The sequence below is a fragment of the Camelina sativa genome, chromosome 9, assembly GCF_030686135.1.
Source record: "Camelina sativa cultivar CO46 ecotype springtype chromosome 9, ASM3068613v1".
Classification (NCBI taxonomy): domain Eukaryota; kingdom Viridiplantae; phylum Streptophyta; class Magnoliopsida; order Brassicales; family Brassicaceae; genus Camelina; species Camelina sativa.
Window position 1 is genome coordinate 13,491,517 of NC_141888.1, and position 13,576 is coordinate 13,505,092.

Consider the following 13,576-nt stretch of genomic DNA (forward strand, 5'->3'; position numbering starts at 1 on the left):
AGTGTTGATAGGGACATTCTCTCGATTTGGTGAAGGTGATAGTGACATCCTTCCCTTCCTTGCACATGTGATTCTTTTCTTGTGACCGTTAGGTTCTTCCTCCTTGAAAGCGACTTCCTTCCTTCGTCCTTTGGCATCTTCTTCCTTTGGCAGCTTCTTGATCACATGGTGGGCCGAGTCTTCCTTCTTCTCATCACTCACACTCGGCCTCATTCCTTCCTTCTTTCCTTTGTGAGACTTCCTCTTGGGCTTCTTCTTCTTATAAGGCCTTTGCCCTTCTCATTGCACTTATGGCCTTCTCTTATTCTTCATTCAGCCCACATGGCCTTACTCATTGTATTCACGGCCTAACCGGCCGTTCTCATGCCATTCATGGCCTCACGGCCACTCTTCTTGGTGCACACGGCCTTCTCTTCATCGTACGGACGGGCCTGTACGGACGGGCCTGTACGGACGGGCCTGTACGGACGGGCCTGTACGGACGGGCCTTCTCTTCAATGTGTTCACGGCCTAACTGGCCGCTCACCGGACATGGGTCCGTTCACGGACACGGTACATGGTACCGGACACGGTACATGGTCGCTCACGGACACGGACATGGCCTTACCGGCCTTTACATGGCCTTTCCGGCCTTTCTTCTCTTCTTCCAAGGCTCGGCCTTACCGGCCTCTCCTCTCTCCTCCTTGGTACATTCTAATATAGATGTGGAGAGTTTAAAAGCCACTTATACCCTTTTTGTCCCAAAACAGGCTAAAACCAAGAAAACATTGCTTAGAAGCTGAAAACAGCTATGTTAGTGTTTATGGGGTTAAAATGTGTCTTAATCCAATGCAACTAACTAATTATAGGAGTTTGAGATAGATGTGGAGAGTTTAAAAGCCACTTATACCCATTTTGTCCCAAAACAGGCTAAAACCAAGAAAACATTGCTTAGAAGCTGTAAACAGTTATGTTAATGTTTATGGAGTTAAAATGTGTCTTAATCCAATGCAACTAACTAAGTATAAGAGTTTGAGATGAATGTGGAGAGTTTAAAAGCCACTTATACCCATTTTGTCCCAAAACAGGCTAACACCAAGAAAACATTGCTTAGAAGCTGTAAACAGCTATGTTAGTGTTTATGGGGTTAAAATGTGTCTTAATCCAATGCAACTAACTAATTATAAGAGTTTAAGATAGATGTGGAGAGTTTAAAAGCCACTTATACCCTTTTTGTCCCAAAACAGGCTAACACCAAGAAAACATTGCTTAGAAGCTGTAAACAGCTATGTTAGTGTTTATGGGGTTAAAATGTGTCTTAATCCAATGCAACTAACTAATTATAAGAGTTTAAGATAGATGTGGAGAGTTTAAAAGCCACTTATACCCTTTTTGTCCCAAAAGAGGCTAAAACCAAGAAAACATTGCTTAGAAGCTGAAAACAGCTATGTTAGTGTTTATGGGGTTAAAATGTGTCTTAATCCAATGCAACTAACTAATTATAAGAGTTTGAGATAGATGTGAAGAGTTTAAAAGCCACTTATACCCATTTTGTCCCAAAACAGGCTAAAACAAAGAAAACATTGCTTAGAAGCTGTAAACAGCTATGTTAGTGTTTCTGGGGTTAAAATGTGTCTTAATCCAATGCAACTATCTAATTATAAGAGTTTGAGATAGATGTGGAGAGTTTAAAAGCCACTTATACCCATTTTGTTCCAAAACAAGCTAACAGCAAGAAAACATTGCTTAGTAGCTGTAAACAGCTATGTTTGTGTTTATGGGGTTAAAATGTGTCTTAATCCAATGCAACTAACTAAGTATAAGAGTTTTAGATATATGTGGAGAGTTTAAAAGCCACTTATACCCATTTTGTCCCAAAACAGGCTAAAACCAAGAAAACATTGATTAGAAGCTGTAAACAGCTATGTTAGTGTTTATGGGGTTAAAATGTGTCTTAATCCAATGCAACTAACTAATTATAAGAGTTTGAGATAGATGTGGAGAGTTTAAAAGCCACTTATACCCATTTTGTCCCAAAACAGGCTAAAACCAAGAAAACATTGCTTAGTAGCTGTAAACAGCTATGTTTGTGTTTATGGGGTTAAAATGTGTCTTAATCCAATGCAACTAACTAAGTATAAGAGTTTTAGATATATGTGGAGAGTTTAAAAGCCACTTATACTCATTTTGTTCCAAAACAAGCTAAAACCAAGAAAACTTTGCTTAGAAGCTGTAAACAGCTATGTTAGTGTTTATGGGGTTAAAATGTGTCTTAATCCAATGCAACTAACTAATTATAAGAGTTTAAGATAGATGTGGAGAGTTTAAAAGCCACTTATACCCTTTTTGTCCCAAAACAGGCTAAAACCAAGAAAACATTGCTTAGAAGCTGAAAACAGCTATGTTAGTGTTTATGGGGTTAAAATGTGTTGGGATTTATGAGACAAAGCTCACAAGAGAGGGTAGACAAACACTTGGTGAATGAATCCCCCTTTACCCACAACAAACTAACTCATTCTCAAGGGGGAGGAGAGAACATCAACTTGTGATGAACTCCCCATAAACAAGCTAGATAGAACCCAAATACTAGAGAGTAAGCGGATCCTAACTAGGAGAAGCACTAGTTTGAGACTTATCCTCTTCTAGTATCACAACACTTAGAGTTTGTGTACTTAGGAGAAGGAGGATTAAGAATCAGTAATCTAGGCTAAGTAAAGCAGTAAATAAGAAGAGTTTAGGTGGATTTGAGAAGAGAATAGGCTGCCTTAAGGGCAGCCCCTAACCGCTAATCCTAAACTCTCTACATTGTTAATATGAAACAAGAACACAAGTATAGAGAGGAAATCGGTTTCTCTTATATTGAATAATATATTGTGATATTTTTATATTACATATGAGGTGAAATACAAAGCTTAATATAGGAGAATACAAGGTCATATGACCGTTAGAGAGAAGAAGAGAGTGATGAAAGTGACATTCTCGATTTGGTGTTGGTGAGAGTGACCTTTCCTTCCTTCACCAACCAAGGGCACATGTGATCTTCCCATAAGCCTCTCTCTCTTGTAGGGCCTCGCTTTCCTCCTCTCAAACTCGGCCTCTCTATCTACTGGACCGAGCGCAGGCCTAAGGGCCGAGACCGTACGGACGGGCCTTCTCTTCATTGTACGGACGGGCCTTCTCTTCATCGTACGGACAGGCCTGTACGGACGGGCCTGTACGGACGGGCCTGTACGGACGGGCCTTCTCTTCAATGTGTTCACGGCCTAACTGGCCGCTCACCGGACATGGGTCCGTTCACGGACACGGTACATGGTACCGGACACGGTACATGGTCGCTCACGGACACGAACATGGCCTTACCGGCCTTTACATGGCCTTTCCGGCCTTTCTTCTCTTCTTCCAAGGCTCGGCCTTACCGGCCTCTCCTCTCTCCTCCTTGGTACATTCTAATACTCCCCCGCACGCTTGATCGGTGGGACACCATGGGGACCAAAGATCAAGGGTGGACTAGTGTCATCTACCTCATTAAAAACCTCAACAAAGAAAACCTCTTGGGATAAAACTTTGTTAAGGGAAAAAGAGTATAGACTCCACTATCCATGATGTCCCCTGACCTTGGTTTGCAAAGAACTAGCTCCCTTCTCTTCATGAATTGAACCGCTCCTACTCCTTAGCCCACCTTGCCTTTAGCACATTCCTTATGATCTCCCCAAGCTTGCACTTCTCGAATTTTCTTTTGAGGCTCTCATAGTCTCCTTCACCCTTGAAACAAGTGATAAAGAAGAAAAGAATAAGTGTTTGCTATGAGGAATATCAAAGAAAATTCTAAAGAAAACTTTAAAAGAACATATTAAAGAGTAAAGACTAGTAATAGAGCTAAGATAATGAATTTAAGAAATTTAAATAGAGTAGAGTTTAGAGCACAGCCTTTTTGGTGTTTTGATGGATAGGAAGGAGAGGGTTGATCACTGATGCGGTTTGGAATTCCTCCTTGAGACCGCTCCTACTCTAACCATGGTTTTTAAACCCGGCCAGTTTTATCGTCAGACTGACATATGCCCACTGAATCGGACATAACTTTTGAACGGCTGCTCGGATTGGTATGATTCCACTTCCACTGGCAAGATGACTCCATGGTCTAGAACTTTTGTGAAGAACGCGGAAGCTGAATCGCAGTGGAAGGGTTTCGTCCGAGTCAATCTTTGAGACGCTTCGGCTGAGCTTTAAGTAAAAACTTTTGCTTGTGGCCGAGCAGAATCTGTGAGGTACGGTCTGAAGTCACTTGATCTCCCCCGTAACCTTTACTTGATGATGGGCTGAAACCTCATCACCTCAGTTGAAGCCTTGTGCATCACCGTTCTTGTGCACATCCAATCAACAGTTGAAACCTTGTGCATCACCTTTCCTAAAGACCATTGTGCACATCCGATCAACAACTTGGCACTAACACACATGCTCTTGGACTGATTCATCACATTCCACCAGCTTAACAAAGACTTGGTGGCCCTTGGTTCTAACTCCAGGCATTGTGCTGCGCTCTCCTCATGGCTATCTTGTAGCCTTCAACCTCGCCACTTCTTCTTCTTGAGATAGTAGGCGAGCTCCACACAATCTTCAAGGCTGAAGCTGAAACCAAATTCAATGGAACAGATTCTAAACAAGAGATTGTTAGAGATTAGAGGATAGAGAATATAGAATATTACTGAAAATAAAATAGAATTTAGAGAATAAGTAACCAGAGAATTAGTAACCAAGAGTATAGAGTATAGTAGAGTATATGGGCGGAAGTATAAGGTGAGTGGAGAGTAGAATAGAGAATTTGCTCAAGAGTTCTTATGGACAGAGTTATACTCTGTTTTCTTGAGTTTGCAGAAGCTTTGACAGCCAAGAGCATCCAACATTCAACAAGACTTTGGTGCTTTAATGGCTGAAACACATGGACCGTTTGGAAAATTAATTTCTCCAACGGTTTGGACCTAACTCATGGTAGAATCACTTAAACAAAGTGTTCTCCAAGATCTTAAGGCTTTAGATCCACGAAAATAACATATAGAAGATGTTTTTCGTGGTCCCAAGCAAAGAAGAAACAACAAAAGCCTTTGGAACAACCTATTGTCCAACGGTTAAAAGAATGCATCTTTGAACAGCTTTAGTCTAGTTGACCAAGCGGACATGAGATGCGAAAATTAAGATCTCTCTCTTCTTCAAGCTTGAATCTGGACACACCATAGGGCCAGAAACAAAGCTTTCTCAACATTGAGAAGAAGAAGTAGCGATTTAGTAATTAAGCCTTTAAAGGAAATTTAACAAAAGCAAAATCAAACCTTTAGAGGAAAATTAACTAAATCCTAAGAGAGCTAAATCCTAAGAATTTCGTGGCTCATACAAGCACACAAGAACCGTGAATCCTCACCATGAACAACACAATTTGCTCAATGGTTCATCACTTCCCACACATCCCAAAATAAACAAAGCTATTACCAAATCGGTAAAGCTTAAGGATGGGGCTTGTAAAATCGATTTCTTTCCACACACTTGGTCTACAAATTCTAACAAGACAAGAGACCAAGCTTACTCAACAATGAGCTGCTAGAGAATCGATTTAATCAACAAAAGCAAAATTAAAGCTTTAAAGAAACTAAGCTAAGCGATTTAACACCTAAGCAAAGTCTAAAACTTTAACTAAGCTAACTCCTAAGAAAACGACTTTGAGAATGAGTTTAAATCACCAAGAACAGAACCTGCTCTGATACCATGTTGGGATTTATGAGACAAAGCTCACAAGAGAGGGTAGACAAACACTTGGTGAATGAATCCCCCTTTACCCACAACAAACTAACTCATTCTCAAGGGGGAGGAGAGAACATCAACTTGTGATGAACTCCCCATAAACAAGCTAGATAGAACCCAAATACTAGAGAGTAAGCGGATCCTAACTAGGAGAAGCACTAGTTTGAGACTTATCCTCTTCTAGTATCACAACACTTAGAGTTTGTGTACTTAGGAGAAGGAGGATTAAGAATCAGTAATCTAGGCTAAGTAAAGCAGTAAATAAGAAGAGTTTAGGTGGATTTGAGAAGAGAATAGGCTGCCTTAAGGGCAGCCCCTAACCGCTAATCCTAAACTCTCTACATTGTTAATATGAAACAAGAACACAAGTATAGAGAGGAAATCGGTTTCTCTTATATTGAATAATATATTGTGATATTTTTATATTACATATGAGGTGAAATACAAAGCTTAATATAGGAGAATACAAGGTCATATGACCGTTAGAGAGAAGAAGAGAGTGATGAAAGTGACATTCTCGATTTGGTGTTGGTGAGAGTGACCTTTCCTTCCTTCACCAACCAAGGGCACATGTGATCTTCCCATAAGCCTCTCTCTCTTGTAGGGCCTCGCTTTCCTCCTCTCAAACTCGGCCTCTCTATCTACTGGACCGAGCGCAGGCCTAAGGGCCGAGACCGTACGGACGGGCCTTCTCTTCATTGTACGGACGGGCCTTCTCTTCATCGTACGGACAGGCCTGTACGGACGGGCCTGTACGGACGGGCCTGTACGGACGGGCCTTCTCTTCAATGTGTTCACGGCCTAACTGGCCGCTCACCGGACATGGGTCCGTTCACGGACACGGTACATGGTACCGGACACGGTACATGGTCGCTCACGGACACGAACATGGCCTTACCGGCCTTTACATGGCCTTTCCGGCCTTTCTTCTCTTCTTCCAAGGCTCGGCCTTACCGGCCTCTCCTCTCTCCTCCTTGGTACATTCTAATAAAATGTGTCTTAATCCAATGCAACTAACTAATTATAAGAGTTTGAGATAGATGTGAAGAGTTTAAAAGCCACTTATACTCATTTTGTTCCAAAACAGGCTAAAACCAAGAAAACATTGCTTAGAAGCTGTAAACAGCTATGTTAGTGTTTATGGGGTTAAAATGTGTCTTAATCCAATGCAACTAACTAATTATAAGAGTTTTAGATAGATGTGGACAGTTTAAAAGCCACTTATACTCATTTTGTCCCAATAGAGGCTAAAACCAAGAAAACATTGCTTAGTAGCTGTAAACAGCTATGTTAGTGTTTATGGGGTTAAAATGTGTCTTAATCCAATGCAACTAACTAATTATAAGAGTTTAAGATAGATGTGAAGAGTTTAAAAGCCACTTATACCCATTTTGTCCCAAAACAGGCTAAAACCAAGAAAACATTGCTTAGAAGCTGTAAACAGCTATGTTAGTGTTTATGGGGTTAAAATGTGTCTTAATCCAATGCAACTAACTAAGTATAAGAGTTTGAGATAGATGTGGAGAGTTTAAAAGCCACTTATACCCATTTTGTCCCAAAACAGGCTAAAACCAAGAAAACATTGCTTAGAAGCTGTAAAAAGCTATGTTAGTGTTTATGGGGTTAAAATGTGCCTTAATCCAATGCAACTAACTAATTATAAGAGTTTAAGATAGATGTGCAGAGTTTAAAAGCCACTTATACCCATTTTGTCCCAAAACAGGCTAAAACTAAGAAAACATTGATTAGAAGCTGTAAACAGCTATGTTAGTGTTTATGGGGTTAAAATGTGTCTTAATCCAATGCAACTAACTAATTATAAGAGTTTGAGATAGATGTGGAGAGTTTAAAAGCCACTTATACCCATTTTGTCCCAAAACAGGCTAAAACCAAGAAAATATTGCTTAGAAGCTGCAAACAGCTATGTTAGTGTTTCTGGGGTTAAAATGTGTCTTAATAAAATGCAACTAACTAATTATAAGAGTTTAAGATAGATGTGGAGAGTTTAAAAGCCACTTATACTCATTTTGTTCCAAAACAGGCTAAAACCAAGAAAACATTGCTTGGAAGCTGTAAACAGCTATGTTAGTGTTTATGGGGTTAAAATGTGTCTTAATCCAATGCAACTAACTAATTATAAGAGTTTGAGATAGATGTGGAGAGTTTAAAAGCCACTTATACCCATTTTGTCCCAAAACAGGCTAAAACCAAGAAAACATTGCTTAGAAGCTGTAAACAGCTATGTTAGTGTTTATGGGGTTAAAATGTGTCTTAATCCAATGCAACTAACTAATTATAAGAGTTTGAGATAGATGTGGAGAGTTTAAAAGCCACTTATACCCATTTTGTCCCAAAACAGGCTAAAACCAAGAAAACATTGCTTAGAAGCTGTAAACAGCTATGTTAGTGTTTATGGAGTTAAAATGTGTCTTAATCCAATGCAACTAACTAAGTATAAGAGTTTGAGATGAATGTGGAGAGTTTAAAAGCCACTTATACCCATTTTGTCCCAAAACAGGCTAACACCAAGAAAACATTGCTTAGAAGCTGTAAACAGCTATGTTAGTGTTTATGGGGTTAAAATGTGTCTTAATCCAATGCAACTAACTAATTATAAGAGTTTAAGATAGATGTGGAGAGTTTAAAAGCCACTTATACCCTTTTTGTCCCAAAACAGGCTAACACCAAGAAAACATTGCTTAGAAGCTGTAAACAGCTATGTTAGTGTTTATGGGGTTAAAATGTGTCTTAATCCAATGCAACTAACTAATTATAAGAGTTTAAGATAGATGTGGAGAGTTTAAAAGCCACTTATACCCTTTTTGTCCCAAAAGAGGCTAAAACCAAGAAAACATTGCTTAGAAGCTGAAAACAGCTATGTTAGTGTTTATGGGGTTAAAATGTGTCTTAATCCAATGCAACTAACTAATTATAAGAGTTTGAGATAGATGTGGAGAGTTTAAAAGCCACTTATACCCTTTTTGTCCCAAAACAGGCTAAAACCAAGAAAACATTGCTTAGAAGCTGAAAACAGCTATGTTAGTGTTTATGGGGTTAAAATGTGTCTTAATCCAATGCAACTTACTAATTATAAGAGTTTGAGATAGATGTGAAGAGTTTAAAAGCCACTTATACTCATTTTGTTCCAAAACAGGCTAAAACCAAGAAAACATTGCTTAGAAGCTGTAAACAGCTATGTTAGTGTTTATGGGGTTAAAATGTGTCTTAATCCAATGCAACTAACTAATTATAAGAGTTTTAGATAGATGTGGAGAGTTTAAAAGCCACTTATACTCATTTTGTTCCAAAACAGGCTAAAACCAAGAAAACATTGCTTAGAAGCTGTAAACAGCTATGTTAGTGTTTATGGGGTTAAAATGTGTCTTAATCCAATGCAACTAACTAATTATAAGAGTTTAAGATAGATGTGAAGAGTTTAAAAGCCACTTATACCCATTTTGTCCCAAAACAGGCTAAAACCAAGAAAACATTGCTTAGAAGCTGTAAACAGCTATGTTAGTGTTTATATGGTTAAAATGTGTCTTAATCCAATGCAACTAACTAAGTATAAGAGTTTGAGATAGATGTGGAGAGTTTAAAAGCCCCTTATACCCATTTTGTCCCAAAACAGGCTAAAACCAAGAAAACATTGCTTAGAAGCTGTAAACAGCTATGTTAGTGTTTATGGGGTTAAAATGTGCCTTAATCCAATGCAACTAACTAAGTATAAGAGTTTGAGATAGATGTGGAGAGTTTAAAAGCCCCTTATACCCATTTTGTCCCAAAACAGGCTAAAACCAAGAAAACATTGCTTAGAAGCTGTAAACAGCTATGTTAGTGTTTATGGGGTTAAAATGTGCCTTAATCCAATGCAACTAACTAATTATAAGAGTTTAAGATAGATGTGCAGAGTTTAAAAGCCACTTATACCCATTTTGTCCCAAAACAGGCTAAAACTAAGAAAACATTGATTAGAAGCTGTAAACAGCTATGTTAGTGTTTATGGGGTTAAAATGTGTCTTAATCCAATGCAACTAACTAATTATAAGAGTTTGAGATAGATGTGGAGAGTTTAAAAGCCACTTATACCCATTTTGTCCCAAAACAGGCTAAAACCAAGAAAATATTGCTTAGAAGCTGCAAACAGCTATGTTAGTGTTTCTGGGGTTAAAATGTGTCTTAATAAAATGCAACTAACTAATTATAAGAGTTTGAGATAGATGTGGAGAGTTTAAAAGCCACTTATTCCCATTTTGTCCCAATAGAGGCTAAAACCAAGAAAACATTGCTTAGTAGCTGTAAACAGCTATGTTAGTTTTTATGGGGTTAAAATGTGTATTAATCCAATGCAACTAACTAATTATAGGAGTTTGAGATAGATGTGGAGAGTTTAAAAGCCACTTATAGCCATTTTGTCCCAAAACAGGCTAAAACCAAGAAAACATTGCTTAGAAGCTGTAAACAGCTATGTTAGTGTTTCTGGGGTTAAAATGTGTCTTAAGCCATTGAAACTAACTAATTATAAGACTTTAAGATAAATGTGGAGAGTTTAAAAGCCACTTATACCCATTTTGTCCCAAAACAGGCTAAAACCAAGAAAACATTGCTTAGAAGCTGTAAACAGCTATGTTAGTGTTTATGGGGTTAAAATGTGTCTTAATCCAATGCAACTAACTAATTATAAGAGTTTAGGATAGATGTGGAGAGTTTAAAAGCCACTTCTACCCTTTTTGTCCCAAAACAGGCTAAAACCAAGAAAACATTGCTTAGAAGCTGAAAACAGCTATGTTAGTGTTTATGGGGTTAAAATGTGTCTTAATCCAATGCAACTAACTAATTATAAGAGTTTGAGATAGATGTGGAGAGTTTAAAAGCCACTTATACCCATTTTGTCCCAAAACAGGCTAAAACCAAGAAAACATTGCTTAGAAACTGTAAACAGTTATGTTAGTGTTTATGGTGTTAAAATGTGTCTTAATCCAATGCAACTAACTAAGTATAAGAGTTTGAGATGAATGTGGAGAGTTTAAAAGCCACTTATACCCATTTTGTCCCAAAACAGGCTAACACCAAGAAAACATTGCTTAGAAGCTATAAACAGCTATGTTAGTGTTTATGGGGTTAAAATGTGTCTTAATCCAATGCAACTAACTAATTATAAGAGTTTAAGATAGATGTGGAGAGTTTAAAAGCCACTTATACCCTTTTTGTCCCAAAACAGGCTAAAACCAAGAAAACATTGCTTAGAAGCTGAAAACAGCTATGTTAGTGTTTATGGGGTTAAAATGTGTCTTAATCCAATGCAACTAACTAATTATAAGAGTTTGAGATAGATGTGGAGAGTTTAAAAGCCACTTATACCCATTTTGTCCCAAAACAGGCTAAAACCAAGAAAACATTGCTTAGAAGCTGTAAACAGTTATGTTAGTGTTTATGGAGTTAAAATGTGTCTTAATCCAATGCAACTAACTAAGTATAAGAGTTTGAGATGAATGTGGAGAGTTTAAAAGCCACTTATACCCATTTTGTCCCAAAACAGGCTAACACCAAGAAAACATTGCTTAGAAGCTGTAAACAGCTATGTTAGTGTTTATGGGGTTAAAATGTGTCTTAATCCAATGCAACTAACTAATTATAAGAGTTTATGATAGATGTGGAGAGTTTAAAAGCCACTTATACCCTTTTTGTCCCAAAACAGGCTAACACCAAGAAAACATTGCTTAGAAGCTGTAAACAGCTATGTTAGTGTTTATGGGGTTAAAATGTGTCTTAATCCAATGCAACTAACTAATTATAAGAGTTTAAGATAGATGTGGAGAGTTTAAAAGCCACTTATACCCTTTTTGTCCCAAAAGAGGCTAAAACCAAGAAAACATTGCTTAGAAGCTGAAAACAGCTATGTTAGTGTTTATGGGGTTAAAATGTGTCTTAATCCAATGCAACTAACTAATTATAAGAGTTTGAGATAGATGTGAAGAGTTTAAAAGCCACTTATACCCATTTTGTCCCAAAACAGGCTAAAACAAAGAAAACATTGCTTAGAAGCTGTAAACAGCTATGTTAGTGTTTCTGGGGTTAAAATGTGTCTTAATCCAATGCAACTATCTAATTATAAGAGTTTGAGATAGATGTGGAGAGTTTAAAAGCCACTTATACCCATTTTGTTCCAAAACAAGCTAACAGCAAGAAAACATTGCTTAGTAGCTGTAAACAGCTATGTTTGTGTTTATGGGGTTAAAATGTGTCTTAATCCAATGCAACTAACTAAGTATAAGAGTTTTAGATATATGTGGAGAGTTTAAAAGCCACTTATACTCATTTTGTTCCAAAACAGGCTAAAACCAAGAAAACTTTGCTTAGAAGCTGTAAACAGTTATGTTAGTGTTTATGGTGTTAAAATGTGTCTTAATCCAATGCAACTAACTAAGTATAAGAGTTTGAGATGAATGTGGAGAGTTTAAAAGCCACTTATACCCATTTTGTCCCAAAACAGGCTAACACCAAGAAAACATTGCTTAGAAGCTATAAACAGCTATGTTAGTGTTTATGGGGTTAAAATGTGTCTTAATCCAATGCAACTAACTAATTATAAGAGTTTAAGATAGATGTGGAGAGTTTAAAAGCCACTTATACCCTTTTTGTCCCAAAACAGGCTAAAACCAAGAAAACATTGCTTAGAAGCTGAAAACAGCTATGTTAGTGTTTATGGGGTTAAAATGTGTCTTAATCCAATGCAACTAACTAATTATAAGAGTTTGAGATAGATGTGGAGAGTTTAAAAGCCACTTATACCCATTTTGTCCCAAAACAGGCTAAAACCAAGAAAACATTGCTTAGAAGCTGTAAACAGTTATGTTAGTGTTTATGGAGTTAAAATGTGTCTTAATCCAATGCAACTAACTAAGTATAAGAGTTTGAGATGAATGTGGAGAGTTTAAAAGCCACTTATACCCATTTTGTCCCAAAACAGGCTAACACCAAGAAAACATTGCTTAGAAGCTGTAAACAGCTATGTTAGTGTTTATGGGGTTAAAATGTGTCTTAATCCAATGCAACTAACTAATTATAAGAGTTTATGATAGATGTGGAGAGTTTAAAAGCCACTTATACCCTTTTTGTCCCAAAACAGGCTAACACCAAGAAAACATTGCTTAGAAGCTGTAAACAGCTATGTTAGTGTTTATGGGGTTAAAATGTGTCTTAATCCAATGCAACTAACTAATTATAAGAGTTTGAGATAGATGTGAAGAGTTTAAAAGCCACTTATACTCATTTTGTTCCAAAACAGGCTAAAACCAAGAAAACATTGCTTAGAAGCTGTAAACAGCTATGTTAGTGTTTATGGGGTTAAAATGTGTCTTAATCCAATGCAACTAACTAATTATAAGAGTTTTAGATAGATGTGGAGAGTTTAAAAGCCACTTATACTCATTTTGTTCCAAAACAGGCTAAAACCAAGAAAACATTGCTTAGAAGCTGTAAACAGCTATGTTAGTGTTTATGGGGTTAAAATGTGTCTTAATCCAATGCAACTAACTAATTATAAGAGTTTGAGATAGATGTGGAGAGTTTAAAAGCCACTTATACCCATTTTGTCCCAAAACAGGCTAAAACCAAGAAAACATTGCTTAGAAGCTGTAAACAGTTATGTTAGTGTTTATGGAGTTAAAATGTGTCTTAATCCAATGCAACTAACTAAGTATAAGAGTTTGAGATGAATGTGGAGAGTTTAAAAGCCACTTATACCCATTTTGTCCCAAAACAGGCTAACACCAAGAAAACATTGCTTAGAAGCTGTAAACAGCTA